Source organism: Zea mays, chromosome 3, assembly GCF_902167145.1.
Source record: "Zea mays cultivar B73 chromosome 3, Zm-B73-REFERENCE-NAM-5.0, whole genome shotgun sequence".
NCBI lineage: Eukaryota > Viridiplantae > Streptophyta > Magnoliopsida > Poales > Poaceae > Zea > Zea mays.
The window spans coordinates 41,812,721-41,832,436 of record NC_050098.1 but is presented as its reverse complement, the minus strand read 5'-3'; the positions used below and the strand labels follow the sequence as shown (position 1 = coordinate 41,832,436).

Here is a 19,716-nt window from a genome sequence, read left to right as displayed (position 1 = left end):
AATACTCTGCACTCAGTTAATTATATCCTGGTCTGTAATATATAATTTTGTCTTACTTTTAAAATAAAGGTAAGTTTATGTAATCGCTTCCGCATTTTCGTATCTCCGATTTGTAATGTCTGCGTGACGGGTGAAACGCTCTTGGGAAAGGTAAGAAAAGCAGATACCGAACTTGTCAAGTGATTCAGGGGTACCTACAGGGTTGTCTGAGGTCCGTTGGACAAGGACAACTGTAGGTGGGCCTAATGACTTGGGAGGTATCGGAGCGAAGCCCATCTCTGCAGATATTATGAGGCATCTTCAAAAGAATTTTTCTAAAGACTTATCTAGAAAATTTCTTCCCTTCTTACCTACTATCTCTGAAGAGTTTATATGAAAGACCAGATAGGAAGAGTGCAATGTATAGAAGGTTGAGTCAACTAAGGTTGATTCCGTAATTACACATGCATCATGCTAAGAATTATGCTAATAAGATTCCCCCTTTAGAAAGATGCCGCCACGTACAAGGAAGACTGCACGCAAGTCGACCGGGCCGATCGGTGTACCTCGTCACCAACTTGCCTCGAGACATGACGACAGTAGTAGTGGGAGCAACGATCCGATTGGAGATCTGGAAGCACAAGTTAATCAGCTTCAAACAGAACTCCGTCGCAGGAATAACATATGGGTCACGGATGGCGAGAGGATCAATGAATTGAGAAGCGACATCCGCCGCTTGCAAGATCAGCTCACAGATCGAGATCTAGCGCTCGACTGGCCAGTTCACTCTCGTTCGCTTGCCTGGGCTAAGGAAGCGAAAGCGAAAGCCCGAGTAGAAGAGCTTAGCTCAGCTATTGATACCTTGCAGGCTTATTGTAATACTCTACATGAAGAAGTTCATGTATTGTACTTACAACTACACCCTAGTGTACCTGTGGATCCTGTCGGGACAGAAGCCGGACCTTCTCAAGTAGCGGGAGAAGCCTTTGGTGGCGAATTGGACCTTTTCAGGCCCCCTCCCTCTATGAAGTTGGTCGATGAGTGGTCTCCTACGCCCGACAGTGAGGCTACCAAGAGTGACAGGAAGCAGGAATAGTATAGTATAGAAGTAGTACTATTGTGTAATAGGGGGTTTAATCCTATTATAAAGTACGAGTCTGTAACATTACCTTTTTAAGTAATGTAAAATGGATGGTTTGTATGGTATATCTTATTGCTCCAAATGTTCTTTGCCTCAGATGCCTTCCAGGACTCGCTCTGGATGGGGATGGTACCTCCTGTGGGAGGGAGGCGACCCCGAATCCACCTCCAGTACCCCTGACACTTGCCGAGGCCATTGCTGCCTTGGTAAACGCTACAGCAGAAAATACCCGCTTCCTGTGGGAGATGGCAGGCCAACCACTTCAACAACAAGGCGGGTGGGCCTATCCGCAAGGCCCCCGGGAGACATCTTATTTGGACTTCTCCGAGACGCGCCCTCCGTTGTTCGTCAAGGCAGAAGATCCTTTAGAGGCGGATGAATGGATTCGTGTCATTGAGCAAAAATTTGGGCTTCTTCGATGTTCAGAAACTCAAAAGCCCCTGTTCGTAGCCCAACAACTACGAGGCCCTGCCAGTACGTGGTGGAGAAACTTTGTGGCCGTTCAGCCGGCCAATCATCAGATTTCATGGGATGAATTCAAGCTGGCCTTCATAGAGCATTACATACTTGAAGGAGTCCTCCACATGAAACAGGGGGAATTCATGAAGTTGAAGCAAGGCGGAGATACTGTCACCAGTATCTCAATAAATTTAATCACTTATCTCATTATGCAATTGACCAAGTCAAAACCGACATAAAGGAGAACTGTTTCATGAGGGGTTTAAATGATCGGATGCAAAGAAAAATGGCTACCTGCATCGACCTCACATATGGAAGGGCTGTCAGCACCGCGCTGGCAGTTGAATCTAAATATACAAGTTCTAGAAAGTCCAAGGGGAATGGAGGCAACAGGCCTAATCAGGGCCCCGAGAAAAGGCAACGGTTAGTTATACAACCTTTTAATCAGGGTCGTTCTTCATCACGCCCACCCTCCTTCCCATTCAAACAATCAGTGTTTATCCGTCCTACCCCTGCCTCTACTACTACAAATCAGTCGGGTGCCCCTGGCACTCGTTTCCCTGCTCCTCCAAGCTCATCTATCGGCTGCTTCAACTACGGGAAGTCCAGACATTTCATTAAAGACTGTTCGTACCCAAGGCAAAATTAAGCAAATAATCAACAGAGTTCTGGAAGCTCCAAGGGAAATGCAGGCAATAATACTACGGGCCGGAATACAAAGAAAACAGGACGAGTTTATTACACTCAAATGGCTACCACACCGGAAGGCGAACTGGTGATGATGGGTACGTTCCTCGTAGCCAACCACCCTGCACTTATTCTCTTTGATTCAGGTGCATCACATACTTTCATAAGCAAAAAGTTCGTGGAGAAACACTGCATTCCATATACTGAATCAAGGGAAGGGTTTAAAATACATTCGCCTGGGGGACAAATCTTTACCAAAGAAGTGGCTTATCAAGTGCCCGTAACATTGGCTGGACGAGACTTTCCTACTAAGATGATTGTTCTGAAAGGCCAAGACATAGATGTAATCTTGGGCATGAATTGGTTGGCCCAACATAAGGCAGTTCTCAACACTGATATGAGAACAATCAGGTTGAGTTATGGCCAAGAGGAAATTCTTTTGTCTATCCCCATAGCTATTCCAGCTAGACCAATTGGCAGAATAAATGAAGCCATCATACCGGAGATCAAGGACATTCTAGTAGTATGTGAATTCCCAGATGTCTTTCCAGAAGATTTGCCTGGATTGCCACCTGAAAGGGATGTAGAATTTGTAATTGAGTTGAAGCCCGGTACGGCTCCCATTTCTAGAAGATCGTATCGGATGCCTCCAAATGAGCTGGCAGAACATAAGACCCAATTGCAAGATTTAGTTGAAAAGGGATTCATCCGGCCAAGCTCGTCACCATGGGGTTGTCCAACCATCTTCGTCAAGAAGAAGGATCAAACATTGCGGATGTGCGTGGACTACCGACCCCTTAATGAGGTCACTATCAAGAATAAGTATCCTCTTCCTCGGATTGATACTTTGTTTGATCAACTGACTGGAGCGAGGGTATTCTCTAAAATTGATCTCAGGTCGGGCTATCATCAGATCCGTATCAGGCCCGAGGATATACCCAAAACCGCATTCACTACGCGGTATGGTTTATTTGAATACTTGGTAATGTCTTTCGGACTGACGAATGCTCCTGTCCACTTCACTTATCTGATGAACTCGGTATTCATGCCCGAGTTGGACAAATTTGTGGTGGTCTTCATAGATGATATCTTACTATATTCCAAGAATGAAGAGGAGCATGCTCAACACTTACGGATCGTATTGACGCGCTTAAGAGAACATCGATTATATGCCAAGTTCAGTAAGTGCGCGTTTTGGCTGGAAGAAATTCAATTTCTGGGACATGTGTTATCTGCCAAGCGGATTGCGGTAGATCCCAGCAAGGTCAAGGATATTTTGGAGTGAAAACCCCCAACCACTGTTCATCAAGCCCGAAGCTTCCTTGGACTAGCTGGCTATTACCGCCGATTTATACTAGATTTTTCTAAACTTGTGAAGCCAATCACAAGTCTATTGAAGAATGAGACTAAATTCCATTGGTCTTCAAAGTGTAATGAAGCCTTTGAGAAATTGAAGATATTATTAACCACTGCTCCGGTATTGGCTCAACCAGACATTAATAAGCCCTTTGATGTGTATTGTGACGCATCAGTCAGTGGTCTCGGCTGCGTATTAATGCAAGAAGGCCGAGTAATAGCGTATGCTTCAAGGCAGTTACGCCGGCATGAGGAGCATTATCCCACTCATGATCTGGAGCTAGCTGCAGTGGTTCATGCCCTGAAGATATGGCATCATTATCTACTGGGAAATGTCTGTCACATTTATACAGACCATAAAAGTTTGAAGTACATCTTAACCCAGCCTGAGCTCAATATGAGACAAAGACGATGGCTCGAGCTTATTAAGGATTATGAACTGGAGATCCATTATCACCCAGGCAAAGTAAATGTAGTGGCAGATGCACTCAGTCGCAAGGCCTCCTGCCATTGTTTAACTATGAGGACTTCTGACATTACATTGTGCTAGGAGATGGAAAATCTGAACCTGGGAATGATTCAGCAGGGGACTTCAAATCACTTGAAGCTGGAGTCAGTCATCCTACAAAGGATAATTGACGCACAAAAGAATGATGAAGGTATGAAGCACATCCATGAGAAGATAGAAGCCGGAAAGGCCAAGTGCTTTAGAAAAGACGATCAAGGCATTGTATGGTTCAATAACCGCATAGTGGTGCCAAAAGATGAAGAAATCCGCCAACAAATTTTGGATGAAGCACATCTTAGTCGCTATTCTATTCATCCCGGAAGCACTAAGATGTATCAAGATCTGAAACAGCATTATTGGTGGATGAAGATGAAGATTGAAATCGCACGCTATGTGGCTAGATGTGACACTTGTAGACGCGTCAAAGCCATACATATGAAGACTGCCGGTCCATTACAATCTTTACCTATCCCAACATGGAAATGGGAAGATATAAGCATGGACTTCATTGTGGGATTTCCCAGGACTGCAAAAGGGTATGATTCTATCTGGGTTATAGTTGATCGGCTTAAGAAAATTGCTCATTTTCTGCTAGTCAAGACAGGTCACCCGGTTACTGTCTATGCCCAATTGTACATTGCTTGTATTCTTAGTCTGCATGGTGTTCCAAAGACTATAGTGTCGGACCATGGACCTCAATTTGTAGCCAAGTTTTGGGAAGCACTTCACAACTCCCTGGGTACTAAGTTGCTCCATAGTTCAGCCTATCATCCTCAAACCAGTGGGCACTTCACAACTCCCTGGGTACTAAGTTGCTCCATAGTTCAGCCTATCATCCTCAAACTAGTGGGCAGACTGAGAGGGTAAATCAGATACTCGAAGATATGCTGCGGGCATGTGTTCTGGAATTCCCACAGAATTGGGACGAATGTTTACCGTTAGCGGAGTTCTCATATAATAATAGCTATCAAGAAAGCATTAAGATGGCACCCTTTGAAGCTTTATATGAAATGCTCTTGGGAAAGGTAAGAAAAGCAGATAGCGAACTTGTCAAGTGATTCAGGGGCACCTACAGGGTTGTCTGAGGTCCGTTGGACAAGGACAACTGTAGGTGGGCCTAATAACTTGGGAGGTTCCGTCACACTTAGCTAAATAATTAGAGGAACTGAGGTGTAGTTCGCTTCACCGGTCAATGGGGCTCGGTGTATGCGCCTTGCTCTGCAGAGGGTGGATTGCCCCTTGAGAAAGAGTGATGTACATTTAGGAAACCTAACGGGCGGCTATAGCCTTAGGAAATCTTTGTAAGGGCTACATAGTGAAACCTTGCATATTCACCTTGGTAGTGTTTAAGGGTTTGATCGGCCCGAGGCAAAAGGGAATCACTGCTTGTGGGTAAAGTGTGCAACCTCTGCATAGTGTTATGAAACTGATATATCAGCCATGCTCGCGGTTATGAGCGGCCAATGGAGCTCTATTGATTAGAGACACATTGATCAAAGATGTTTTGTTTACATATGATGATGAGGATAATGTTGGTTTCTATTATGATTATGATTATGGTAATAATTTCAGGTATTCTTTTCGTTTGGAAAGGGTACTTTTGGGTTAACAACTTAGGTGAATGCTAAAACCTGGCTCTCTACTAGTAATAATAACCTGACAAACTAAAAGCAACTACTTGACTTTAACCCCACATAAAGCTAGTCCACTACAGCCAAACGAGACAATTGCTGAGTATGTTGATGTGTACTCACCCTTGCTTTACACACCAAACCTCCCAGGTTTTCCACGTTGCAACCACTACTCAGGAGAAGATGAAGTCGCAGAGGAGGACTTTCAGAAGTTCCAAGAGTACGATGAGTTCTAGGCGTGGGTTAGCGGCAAACCCCTAGTCGGCTGCCTGTGAAGGCCGTGTTTATCTACGTTTCATTTCCGCACTTTGATAATTGTTAATGACTATGTGGATGTCTCGTACATCATGATGTAATCAACTATTACTCTCTGTTATGTTATTATTTGAGCACTGTGTGATGATGTCCGATTATTTAACTGTTGTGTACGTGAATTGCTGATCCTGGCACGTACATGGTTCGCATTCGGTTTGCCTTCTAAAAACGGCTGTGACATAAGTGGTATCAAAGTCGTGATGACTGTAGGACCGCTAACCTAGAGTAGAATGGTCGTTCTAAGGATTATAGACCCCTATTCTCACATTGACCTTGGTGTCCCTTCAAAAGTTGGTCATCTAGACCAATTCTATGTTTTATTATATATATTATACCTTGCTAAAAATTTTGTTTTATTCTAATTTCTAATTTTTTTATGGTCTATTTGTTGGTCATACTAGTTCTGTTCTCACTCTTATGCTTACGGTGTCTTTTGTAGATGGCTCGTCTTAGACACACAGCACGAAAGTCAGTCATTCCCTTCTTGCCTTCTCGTCTCGCGGAGCGTCCGCTTCACCGTCCGGTGGCTGGTCAGCCTAGCCATTTGGAGAGGCTGCACCACCGCCTGCACGAGGAGTAGGAGCGTCGGCGACAGGAGTTGGAGCAGCAGGGCTCTTCTTCCTCGCCTCAGCAAGAGGTAGAGTCTATGAGGAGCTGCTCTCATGTGCCCCCGCTGGAGGTGCCCCCTGCACCACCACTGGGCGTCCCGGCCGCTGGAGTAGCTATTGGAGGAGACCCGACGATGGTGGTGACAACAGCAGCTCGAGCCAGAGCACCGACCTTTCAGAGGAGCAGGAGCCGAAGGGATGGGTTGCTCGACCCATCACTCGTGACGCCGCTCGCGGGTGTCACTTCCACGATGCGCTCGACACCTTGCTGCGTCAGGCACTCAACCGACGCACTTGGTCCATCGAGTATCGCTGTGTTGTCTTCCAGCACAGTCGTGGGGCTTACCCGGACCGCTGGGAGGCGACTTGTTTGGTTCGTCGTCCGGAGGATAGTCTCTGGGGTGCGGAGGTCTGCTCGGAGCATTATTCTATTTCTGAGCGGGACTCAGCTGAGGCAGCCATACAAGATGACCCAGGGCGTGCGCTTTCGCACTACTACTCAGTGTTCGGTGGGGTGACCGATGGCCTTGACTTGAGGTATTACCCCCGTCGTCCACCTGACAGCACAGGAGGCGTGATTGTCTCACCTGTTGGTGAGGACAATCCTAGGTTGAGCAGCACAGTCAACCTAGCCGACATGCTAAACACGGAGCTGGACTAGGCTTTAGATATGCTGAGTAGGGCTCGTGCTGAGATCGCCCAGTTGCGGGCTGAGCGCGCGGAGCGCCGTCACCTAGCGGATGGTTCTCCCGCCTCCGTCGGGACTCAGCACCCGTACCGCTTACCTCAGCGTGGGTACCATGCCTATGGTAACCCCTACTGTAGGACCAGAATAAATTTAGGACCATAGATCGTCAGCATGGGATCTTGTAATTAATGTTTAAAATAGAAGTCTTAGTCTTAGCTTTAGCATTACTCTCACTTAGTCTTAGTTAGACAGGATAGTTTGCTTATCCTATTTTTTTTATGTTTGTCATGATGAACTATGATGTATTTGGTTCTTTGTAATTACTGTCGCCAGAGTGTGGGTACCCCTGCACTTTGGTTTACCTGTTAATTTTAATAAAATTAGTTATCTAGTTGGGAAGCATTTTAATCTACTTTTCTCTTTATCTGAGAAGTTGTGTCTGCCTGTGTTGGGAGTCAGTGAAGATGCTTCTCTATTCAGTATTGTGGGAGAATTTTATACTCTTTTCTTATGCTGCAAGATTTGCAAGATCAGTTCTGATGTGTGATTGCTATTCCGCAGATGTCAGACAACCGCAGGAGCAGCAAGCACCGCAGGAGTAGCAAGCACCGCAGGATGAGGCACCTCAGCAGTAGTTGCCACCACCGCCCCCGATGACAATAGAACAAATGTTTCTGATGCAGACTCAGGCAGTCCAAACTATTGGTCAGACTCTGGCCACCATGCAGCAGCAACAGCCCCCACCTCAACCTCAGATGCAAGTGCAGATGCCTTAGATGCCCAAAGACAAGCGTGCTGAATTCATGAGAGGTCATCCCCTAGTGTTCGCTCACTCTGCTGACCACATGGATGCTGAAGATTGGCTGCGTACCGTGGAGCGGGAGTTGCACACCGCTCAGTGTGACGACAGAGAGAAGGTTATGTATGGTCCCCGTCAGTTGAGGGGAGCAGCTCAGTCTTGGTGGGAGTCCTACCTCGCCACCCACGCCGACCCCGACACCATCACTTGGGTCAATATCATGTTCCAGTAGGTCTAATGACAATGAAGAAAGAGGAATTTCTGATGCTCAAGAAAGGGCCCATGTTAGTCGGTGAGTACATAGACAGGTTTTTGCAGTTGTCCCGCTATGCTCCTGAAGATGTCAACATAGATGCCAAGAGGCAGTATCGTTTCTTGAGAGGTTTAGTCGATCCCCTGCATTATCAGGTGATAAATCATACCTTCCCCACATTTCAGCACCTGATTGACAAAGCAATCATGACAGAGAAGAAGCGCAAGGAGATGGAGGATCGCAAGCGCAAGATTAGTGCACCTCAGCCTTGGAGTAGCAATCGCCCCCGTTTCTCAGGCAACCCACCTCAGTAGTTCAAGCAGAATCAGCGCCCGCCTCATCAACAGTTTCAGAGGCAGTACCCTCAGCATCAGCAGCAGAATCGCCAAAACAATCAGTCAGGAGGAAGTCAGTTTCAGAGGCAGAATCAGCAGGCACTTTGTCTTCCTGCCCCAGCAACTAACCAGAGCAGTCAAGCAGCCCTAGTGCAAGGAGGAGGTAGAGCATGTTTCCATTGTGGAGAGCAAGGCCATTGGGTGATGCATTGTCCAAAGAAGGCAGCTCAGCAGCAGCTAGGCCCTAGTGCCCAGCGAAGCAGAATGTGTCTCAGCCAGGAGCAGGCAATCGCGCCCAGACACGTTACAACCATGGGAGACTGAACCATTTGGAGGCTGAAGCAGTCCAGGAAACACCAGGCATGATAGTAGGTATGTTTCCAGTTGAATCTCATATTGCAGAAGTGTTATTTGGTACTGGAGCAACGCATTCATTCATTACTGCATCATGGGTAGAAGTGCATAATCTTCCAATAACTAACATGTCAAGCCCCATTCAAATTGATTCAGCCGGTGGTAAAGTTCGAGTCGATAGTGTGTGCTTGAATGTAACTGTGGAAATAAGGGGGATAGAGTTTCCCGCTAACCTCATAGTAATGGGTACTCAGGGAATAGATGTCATCCTAGGGATGAATTGGCTAGATAAGTACCAGGCAGTTATCAACTGTGATAAGAGGACAATTAAGTTGGTGTCTCCACTAGAAGAAGACGTGGAGACTAAGCTAGTCTCGCCTGAGCCAAGGAAAGGAGGTTGTCACCAGATGGCTAATGATAGCAAGGAGGCAGATCTGCTCGAGACTACCACAGTGTGGATCCGTGGCTTATAAGGTGAAACTACCTGAACATCTTTCGGCAATACATAATGTATTTCACGTATCCAACTTAAGAAATGCCTTCAAGTGTGACAAAGTGGTAGAAGTTTCTGATGTTGATCTGGAACCAGATTTAACTTGTTTCGAGCACCCTATTAAGATTGTAGATCAACAAGAAAGGATTACCCGCAGAAAGACTATAAAATTCTACTTAGTGCAATGGAATAAGCATTCTGAAGATGAAGCTACATGAGAATCTGAGGAGTTCCTAAATAATCAGTTTCGTAAGTTTTTAGAGTCTTGTAAGTCTTAAGTTTTGTAATTTATCCTTAATGTAAACTGACTGGGGCACCCACACCCCCTGCCTTATAACAGAAATAAGGAAATGAGATTGCAACGCGTTTGCTTTTCCACTACTTAGCCTCGAGCTTTAACCTCGGGACAAGATTTTTTTAGGGTGAAAGGATGTAACACCCTGGTGTTACTAAAACTAAACTTTGGCATAGCATCATGTGCATTGGCATCACTATGATTGTAATGAATCTAGAGTGCATTTACAAGGCTTAAGAAAACTCTAAGTGTGATGATGTGATTAGTTATAAGCAGGGAGGTCATCTCATGAACTCCAGTTTTGATCCCAAAAGTGAAATTTGTAATCTGGTCATATTTTGCCAAAAGTCAAAATATCAAACTTATAGAGTTTTCTATACCAAACAACTTTCATGTGTAGAGATTTCCAAGTTTTATGGCAAAAGGTGGAGAAAAGCTCACCAGTAGTTTTTGACCTAGGGTTTGGATTCCTGAAAATGTTAGCAACTAGCTGTATTTGGACCCTTATAACTCTTGATTTATGGATGTCTTGAGGATAATCACTATATCAAATTTGTAGAGCTACATTAGGTGTACAAACTTGATTAAATCACCCCACCCTAGACACATATGGAACTGTTTGTAAAACTTGCTCAAAGGTGGTATGTTAGAATCTGGATTTCAGACTTAGTGTGATTTCTGAAACTGAAGCTTTTATGTTCTAAAGCCACTTTGGAAATCTATTAGTAGCTAATCCTACAGTTCTGGACTTGGAGTATTATAACCAAGTGGAGGACCACATGTTGGTGTGCAATTTTGATAAAGGATCCTACCCCTAAAGCCATATGAAACTGGCATTAACAGTGATCTAAATGTTCAATGTTTTTAAATCTAGATTCAGACTTAGTCCCATTTCATCTCACTAAAATTGGTGTGATTGGTTAAACTTTGGGGTTCCTTTGTGGATGATCAGTGGAGTATGGAGCCATACTCGTTATAGATAAGTTGTAGAGTATATTTTAGAGTACAAGTTTGATTAAGGGAGATGGACTTGGTGCTGCACAAAAATCACAAAAAGAAGTGCTTGAAAATGGGCTGTCAGACTTCTGAAGATTTCAGATGATGAATAGTGCCCTGGGCTAAATTTCATTAATTGGCTCAACTTGGGAACTGTGTGGTGCCTGTTCTACATGTTGTTGGACTGAGATCTTTAGAGCAAATTTGAAGATCGTCTATAAATGAACAAGTCCCTTTAAGTGTGTTTGGGTTGGTTCCACATGAAAAGTGAAACAAAACCTCTCAGAAGGGTACACTGCTAAACTCTGAACATTTCCTCGGTTTCAGGTTTCTGAAACTAATCTCTGTGAGTTGGGAACGACTTGGTGGACTCCTAACTAGTAATTCTTGTGTACTTATCTCTAGGGGGGCTGTGGTAAAGTTAAAGGCCTATAGTTAGACTGCAAATCTATTCAAATGAGATATGCCTGTCAGTATAGAATATTAAGAAAAACGAGAGGGTGAAGATGGTCCATCAGTCAGCTGGACACCTGTTTAACAGTCTAAAGTTATCTCAGAGAAAATATCTCTCTCCATTAAAGTTCATCGTAGTTTCTTGGTAAAAGGGTGGTAGAGATAGAGCTATACCGTGCGAAGGGGCGAGTTTTCCATCTGGTGCAGCTCCTTTTACTGATGATACAGCTGAAAACTTGGAGAACTATCTAGAGGTGACTCAGCTGCTTAACTGTTGGAGGTGTTGTCCAACATGCAGTGAAGGAGTATTCATTGTCACACTGTATTTCTCTTCGACGTGGTGGTCATGCAGAAGATAAGTGGAGCATGTTGGCTCTCTTTTACCCTCTGTATATGACCCCAAACGGAAATCCAAACCGGCTGCAACAGATGTCCTTGTTTTGGGCATATAAGCACACAAACTGAGATCCCCCAAGTTCTAGCGGATTCCATACTTCTCCACCGCGCCACACCATTCACAAACATCTAGGGTAAGCCCTCAAACCTTGTCCAAACCTCTGTTTCACCAAAAAGGCTAGAACACCGAGCAGGCTCTGACTGTGGTGACCATAACCATCAAATTCTTCATCTCCCCGTGGTCAGCCCATTCAAGAAGGTAACATGTTCGATGTGCTCATGTTTCTGAACCCAGGGTTGTGGTGGTGCTCACGGAATCTTATTTTTGAATTCGACCGCAGTATTTTCACCGGAACGCCGTCGTGTCATCCGGTGAACGCCGCCGAGGGTAGTGTCCACATCGACCGGCCAAACCATTGCTTCTCCGGGTGAACTTAGGTGAGCACCGTGTACATGAAGAGTCGCTAGTGCTTGTCATACCCTCGGATTGAACTCTACCGTACTCGTCGCCTTAGTCCACCTCACCGGCGCTCGGTTATCCGTGGTCGCCGTGGATAGGGAGGTTCTAGACTGTTTGTGTCAGCGTCTAACCCCCGGTCTAGCCCACACTCGACAGCTTTGGACGTTCATGCGCTCGTGGGCCGGCCCAGCCAAGAGAGCCCACCACTCACATCCCAAAAGCCAGGCTGATGGGAGGAGGGGGACTCTCCCTTTTAAGCTGCCCACGGCCCCCTTGGCTAGCCGATGTGGGACTAAAGCCGGGGCGCTGACTACCAGCCCCTGACATCCCACCCCCCTTGGGAAGCCCCCCAAGGCAGGCATGGGCCAAACCGGGCTCTGATACCAGATGTCAGCGTCCAACCCCCGGCCTAGCCCACACTCGACAGCTTTGGACGTTCATGCGCTCGTGGGCCGGCCCAGCCAAGAGAGCCCACCACTCACATCCCAAAAGCCAGGCTGATGGGAGGAGGGGGACTCTCCCTTTTAAGCTGCCCACGGCCCCCTTGGCTAGCCGATGTGGGACTAAAGCCGGGGCGCTGACTACCAGCCCCTGACATCCCACCCCCCTTGGGAAGCCCCCCAAGGCAGGCATGGGCCAAACCAGGCTCTGATACCAGATGTCAGCGTCCAACCCCCGGCCTAGCCCACACTCGACAGCTTTGGACGTTCATGCGCTCGTGGGCCGGCCCAGCCAAGAGAGCCCACCACTCACATCCCAAAAGCCAGGCTGATGGGAAGAGGGGGACTCTCCCTTTTAAGCTGCCCACGGCCCCCTTGGCTAGCCGATGTGGGACTAAAGCCGGGGCGCTGACTACCAGCCCCTGACAGTTTGAGATCGATTAAATTAGGAGAAGTAGTAAGTTTATCTCGTGGATCACGTAAGTATTCTCAGTTTCACCGGAGAGGGTCTCCAACGGCGAGCCCAGTCAAGGGTTGGCCGGCGGGGAGGTATTCACCGTCGTGGACGGAGAACTGTGAATAGGGGGAAGAAGAGGGATGCAAGTGCTGATGTCACTGAGTAATGAGAATAGTGCTCGGGACTCATATTAGTTTAGTTAAAACAGCAGGGTCTCTAGTGCAAAAGTAGAACGGTGCGCGCAAGCCTCGTGCGCGGGCGCGAGATCTTGCCGTGCTGGGCCTCCTCGGGCAAGTTTTGGCCCAGTTACTATTTAGGGTTTTCCTTTATTAATTAGTAAACTGAATAAGAAAAACCATTAAAAATAACAGAAAATGCAAACAATTACCAAACCAATTTTATAGAGTCCACAAAATTATTTAATTCCTAATAAAATTATTCCCGGGATTTTTTCTGTAAACAAGTAAATTTTTAGTTGTTTAAAAGTACCCTTGGGAAGCTTAAAGGAATTCTAAAAATAAAACCATAGGTCCAAAAATCATCAAAATTTGTAGAAAATTTATATACCCTTATAATAGCTCCTGGTAAAAGTTTGAGCATGTTTGGGGCTGATTTAACTAGAGAACCAAAAACTAGTTAAGTATAGATATTTAAAACCTTAACCTTTGGTACTAAATTAGGGTTAAATCAAACTTGAGTCATACCTAGTGTTAAACAACAAATTGGCCAACTAGATAGTTCTCTGAATTTCTAAAATAAGTTTAATATGATCCCTTTAGATAAAGACTATATTACCCAGAAACATGAGTATAATTGTCATATGCTTAACTAAGATTATGTGAGCTTTCCACCTCTCCCTTAGTGAGAGTTTGCATAGCATATTATTACATGAGCATTCATATACTTATAATTGACTTGTAAAGCACTTATAAGAAGAAAATTGAAGTGGAAGTGAAAGAGGAGTCAACTCATTAATCTGAGGTTTCTCAGACAAAAGGTGTTCCTAAAGGCCTACCTGCAATATCCTTGTAGAAGAGTCAAACTCTCCTCATCAAGGCATGCCCCGGTGCATTTGCCACCTCTTTGTGCTTTTAAAACTTTTATATCACTTATATGATGCGTTATGTGGTAGGATTTTTAATGGTTAAACCTTTGTTGCGTAACTTCCTTGAATTATTGATTATTATCCTTGATACCTGATTTGAAAAGCTAGATGTGCTTAGTATGCTTATACACAAGGAACAAAATGTTTTGATATAAGAATCATGTCTTTACAAAGAAAAAGAGACTAGAGTGATGAAGGTATTAAAGGCATTGATGACCTCATCATTTCAGTAGGGTGCCTCTGACAGGTACTAGGTTTTCAGAAATAATTTAATGTCAGACTAGACGTTGAGCAGGAAAGGTCATCTGTCTGTGTCGATTAAGGACGCAACGAAAGTAGGCTTGTTGATCTAGTACCCTTTAACTGGCCACATGCCTCATCATGGGTAAGCTTAGCCTCGACCGGACCAATACAAGAACAGCTCGCACGCACTGGGAGTGGAGAGATGGTGAGAGTAACGTGTGCCCACCTGGCAAGTGGGTGGATGGTGGGGTACTATGCTCTCGGGTCGCGTGAACCCGTTCTGGTCTTGAGAAACCCGGTGGCGAGTTGACATATGCAAAGGTTAAGTGATACATATGTCGTGTGGTTGGAGATCCTCAGATAGGTATTAATCGATTCGGATCGTCGTTACTTCTCATATATGAAGACTGGATCACTGCCCTGCATCGTAGTTAACAAGTAAAACTAAAGCTGCTAAAATAAAGTTAGTGTAGGATAAGTGAATGCTCTAGATTAGGCAAATCTAAAATCAGGAAAAGTATTTAACTGGTGAAGTAAAAGTTTGGTGAAGTAAAAGTTTGGCATAAGGATCCACTACTAGTAAGCTCTTCTACAAAATGAGTCTTTGAAATTGATAAGTTGTACCATGATTCCTAATAAACCAGCATACCCTTGAGAGTTTTTTCTTTAGTCGGGTAAATCTTGTTGAGTAATTGCGTACTCAATATTTTATTTTCAGTATTGCTGCAGGAGAAACTATTAACACGTTAAGTTTTGCTAAACTTATGCTGGAGATTTTTACTTATGTTTATTATGTGTGAGCTGCGGAAAGAGGGTTTCTTCCCATGTGTTGTAATAAGTTAGGAGAAACTATTAACACGTTTGAGTTTTGTTAAACTCATGCTGGAGATTTTTACTTATGTTTATTATGTGTGAGCTGCGGGAAGAGAGTTTCTTCCCAGGTGTGTAATAAGTTAACACTTGAACCTACCTATACACTTCTTGGTTTGTAAACTTAAAGGTTTGCTAATGTATATTATCGTATTGTAAAGTCTTCCGCTCAACTCCTATGGTTAAAGTTTATGTTAATGTTTGGTTATTGTAATATTTGCAACTATGGGTGAATGGTCCTTGGAAATGAACGAGTTCATCGAAACTCGGTACCCGGGTAAGTTATCTGATTCACTTACATATCCATCTGAGGCCTTGATAGCAAGAATTAATGTACGTGGGCCCAATAACTTGGTTGGGTTGTGACACCACCTGTCAGCGGTCACTCGTGCCATATTTACTCTGTTTAGAATCCACTCGGATTCATAATCCAAATGGTTCGGTACCCGGGTAAGTTATCTGATTCACTTACATATCCATCTGAGGCCTTGATAGCAAGAATTAATGTACGTGGGCCCAATAACTTGGTTGGGTTGTGACACCACCTGTCAGCGGTCACTCGTGCCATATTTACTCTGTTTAGAATCCACTCGGATTCATAATCCAAATGGGATGTGCCCAGTCACCGTTCCAAAATAGATCAGCACTTACCCTCTTACTACTCTTGGGATTTGTTTCCTCAATCCAAAGCAAACAATTAGCATTAAGGCATTTCAAAAGCACTTTACACAGACCATGGGGCCCCACCCGTACTCGCTATACGGTTAGAGGGCAGGAGGCATTACGGTAGTGACCATCTCATAGGCGGGAGAGCGAACCTTTCTTAGCGCTGACGCTGAGATCGGCGTTGGTGACGGTGGTGACCTCCCCTTTGTGGATGAATTCCTGGAGATTCTTGAAGTCGAGCTATGGCTTGACCCAGACCTTGGCCGCGTAGATCTTCTTCTTTCCCGTCTTGATGGCCTCAAGCGTGAGGTGGTGCAGCGTGCCGGCCACCACCTACTCCTTGACCTCCACCACGCGTACGAACTCCAGCAGCGCGTTCTAAAATCACGCACATGAATGCATCAATAAAACCCAAAATCATCATAGGAATGAAGCAAATCACTAAGCACCCATATGCAGAGGGCGAGGAGACTGGAAGGCGAGGGAGGCCGCTGACCTCGCGCTTGTTGTGCTCGTCGACGGTGAAGCGGCCGAGCTCGTCGGATTCGGCGCTGTTGGCGGCGGCGGTGTTCTCCTTCACGCGCGCCGAGGACGTGGCCGACCATGGCCATGGCTGCTCCGATCGCGAGAGACGCGGTGGCGAGTCGAGTCGTGGGCGTGGCAACACGCATGCTCTGGTGCTGGAGTACAGGAGCAGTAGTACGGCAAGTCTGGCGGTTTGCTTCAGTGCGGGTTTTGCACTTGCGTAGGGAACGGGTGGTAGCAGTGGAAAAGACGGGTACAGGCATGGTCGGCCGGTTGCCGTCACGCGTCAGCCCTCGGGGGCGTTTGCGGGACACGTGCAGGGACGCGTGGAGGCTATCAGGCTATGTCAAGCGGAGATGCGTCGGCATTCTGCAACGGCGGCTACAATATTGGGTCGAGCTGGGCTTTCCTAGGTCCGAAGGGCTTCTAGAGTGGATCCAGTGTAGCGGCCCATACTGTACTAGGCCTGAATTGGGGGTGGGGGGGGGGGGGGGGGGGGCGGACAGTGGACCGTGGCTGTGAAACCGGAACGCACTGCGGGCCTTCTTAAATCTCACCAACGTTCTGTGGTTTTGGGCCGTATTCAAATTAACGAACCTTCGTCGCCCGACCGGTGATTGAGAGCGTGTAGGAATCGATCGAGAGTACCTATGCTCACTTGTCTAAAATAGTTGCTATCCTTGTTTTTTTTAATGTAAGTTTTTTTTGGCTTCTCCAGGGGGGGAAAATGTTCACGTCACGTGCGACGGAGTAGTAGTAGTAGGAGTACGTACACGACAGGCACTGGCGGCGCATCGGGATTGAAGCAGTCCCGCCGCTCCGGATCTCCGCAAGCCATGAAGAAATGAACAAATTAACCAGCACCACCCTGACCCTGACCTGACTGGCTGGACGCATTCCCTTTCGGCAGCCGCATAAACTTTGGAGTGGAAGGCGCCTCGTGCTAATTCCAAGGTCCTCGTGTTGGCCACGACAACGCAGACCAGCAGGGGCTTTGCGCGCGCGCGCGGATCTGCTGCAAATGCGCTTTGCGTTGGCCTTTGGTCCAATCAGAGGGGGGAGGATCAATCATATTCATCATGCCCCCGTCGTTCCTCCTTGGAATGGGAATTTCGGACGGGCTCCCTCCCTTGCGTTGCGAAGGGCCAGATGCCCAGATGCTATGCTACTAGCTCATCAGTGTCCTTATCTCCGTTTCCCGGAGCACGTTCGATCTAGCTCCGTTCGATCGATCCATCGTTCCCTTGCTACTTTGACCGGCACCGGCGTGCATGGCTGTGTTTTGGACCGCGACGTACCGCTGGCTGGCGAGTCGTCGTCCCGCCGTCACACGCACGACAGGTCGCGTCCTCATCGGATTCCCCCTCCTGGTCCACGTAGGACACACCTGCCCTGCGCCCCTGCCTGGTGTGAGACGAGACATGAGAGTGAGACTCGGAATGGACGTATTGTGCGAGAGGCCGAGAGTAGAATCTCTCTGTGTAGCCTGTCTGTACCGGCCGGCCACATGTGCTCGCAGTCGCAGACCTCATGCTGCCACATGCGCCTCCGTCGCGCTCGTCGTACTGCCTGTCAGTCTAATGGCCTCTCTTTTTTTTGCCGGAAGTCTAATGACCCACCCCTTGATGCCTAATCAAACCACGTCCTCACTCACTGATCGCAGTGTTTATTTAACAGCAGGAGCAGGTTTTAACCATAGATAGGAAAGGACATCCGGGCCGGGGGTGGGTTAGGCGACTGCGGTCGGGGCTCCACGAGAGGCCATTAATAATTTGGCAATCATTCTACCTAATCCGCCCGAGGCTCTGCTCCGATCATGCTTTTGCAAATGGCATGGTCGCTGGAATCTTGACCTGTGCCGATGATGCCGTCGCAGCGATGGCACCCACGACGGATATACACCATCAATGGCTAACAACGAACAGGACAGGAGAGAGGGCACATGCATGCATGCATGCCGGTGATGAGCCGACGGTCCGGTCCAGCTTGTGTTCAAACTATAGCTAGGCAATCTCGCCCGGGCCGGGGCTACTATATGCTCGATCGAGCGGTGCACGGATCCAATCCAAGCTGGCCTATTTTTCTGTTTGAACGAATGGATGCATCCACATAAGGCCTTGTTCGGTTAATCCCGTTACCTATGGATTGGACGGGATTGGAAAAAATCGTGAAGAAATTTGACTTGCTTGGGATTTAAACCCACCCAATCCCACTCAATCCACATGGATTGAGAGCTAACCGAACAAGCCCTAAAGAATGCATGCCTACAGCGGACAGGGGGCCGTCCATGCTGCTCCTATTATTTTGTTCTCCTTTTCATGTTTGGAAGCAATAAGTTTTTAAGAAAACCCAGTTTTTATCTTTTATCTAGGAGAGACCAGCTTCTTAGTTTTTAAAAAACTGGTAATTCAATTTCTATAAACTGAGGTATAAACTGATATGTTTAGAACCACCTCAACTTTCATAAACCAGTTTCTTATAAACTATGTGCTTCCAAACAGGCTCTAAGGCTGCGTGCACGCAAAAGTCTGCGCATACGCATTTTACGCTACCACGACACGCTATTCACTCTTCCAGCAGGTCATAGATTCCCTCGTACAAAATGCACGGTCAGGCGCGGTCACATATATCCACGCTTTTCCCCCTCCTATGCCAAAGAGAATGCGCATCCGAATGTGCAAGCCGCTGGATGCCATCACTTTTATGATTGCGCAAGCAGACGTGGGACCGCACAATTTCCGCATTCGCATGGGCAACCCGCAAAAGCCGGCCTTTGTAGCGGTTTGCGGACCACCTAGCAGTTGTGATGAGGTACTCGTGTGTCTTTACAGTGGCCACATCGCCAACGTTGATAATCTCTGTGTCTCTTTCATGTGGCTCCAACTCAAACTTCGTCGGTAGATCTGGCACTGTTAAACACCTAACGTGGTAGCATTCGTACTACAGGATAATCTGACATGTTAGACTAAACAGTCTAGAAATATATCAATCTGAGTCCAAGTTCAGATTTCTCACGGGATTTCGTTGGACTCCCACTTAGAAAAGGGTCTAACCTCCGTATAAATATGAAGGGTACAGTTCAATGGAACACCAAAGATGACTAACCATGATGGTGAGATATTTCAAGCATGTTTTTTGGACCCAATATTGTTTTAAAAAATAAGTTCCAAAATATTTAAACTCGTTTTTAATAATGTTAGAGAT

The 19,716-nt window shown here is 46.4% G+C and overlaps 1 pseudogene; it reads right to left on the bottom strand.

Moving 5' to 3' along the window:
* Positions 1–16,878, bottom strand: part of LOC103651902 (cysteine proteinase inhibitor 12-like) — a 47,264-nt pseudogene extending 30,386 nt beyond the window's left edge.
* Positions 16,879–19,716: the final 2,838 nt, after the last annotated feature.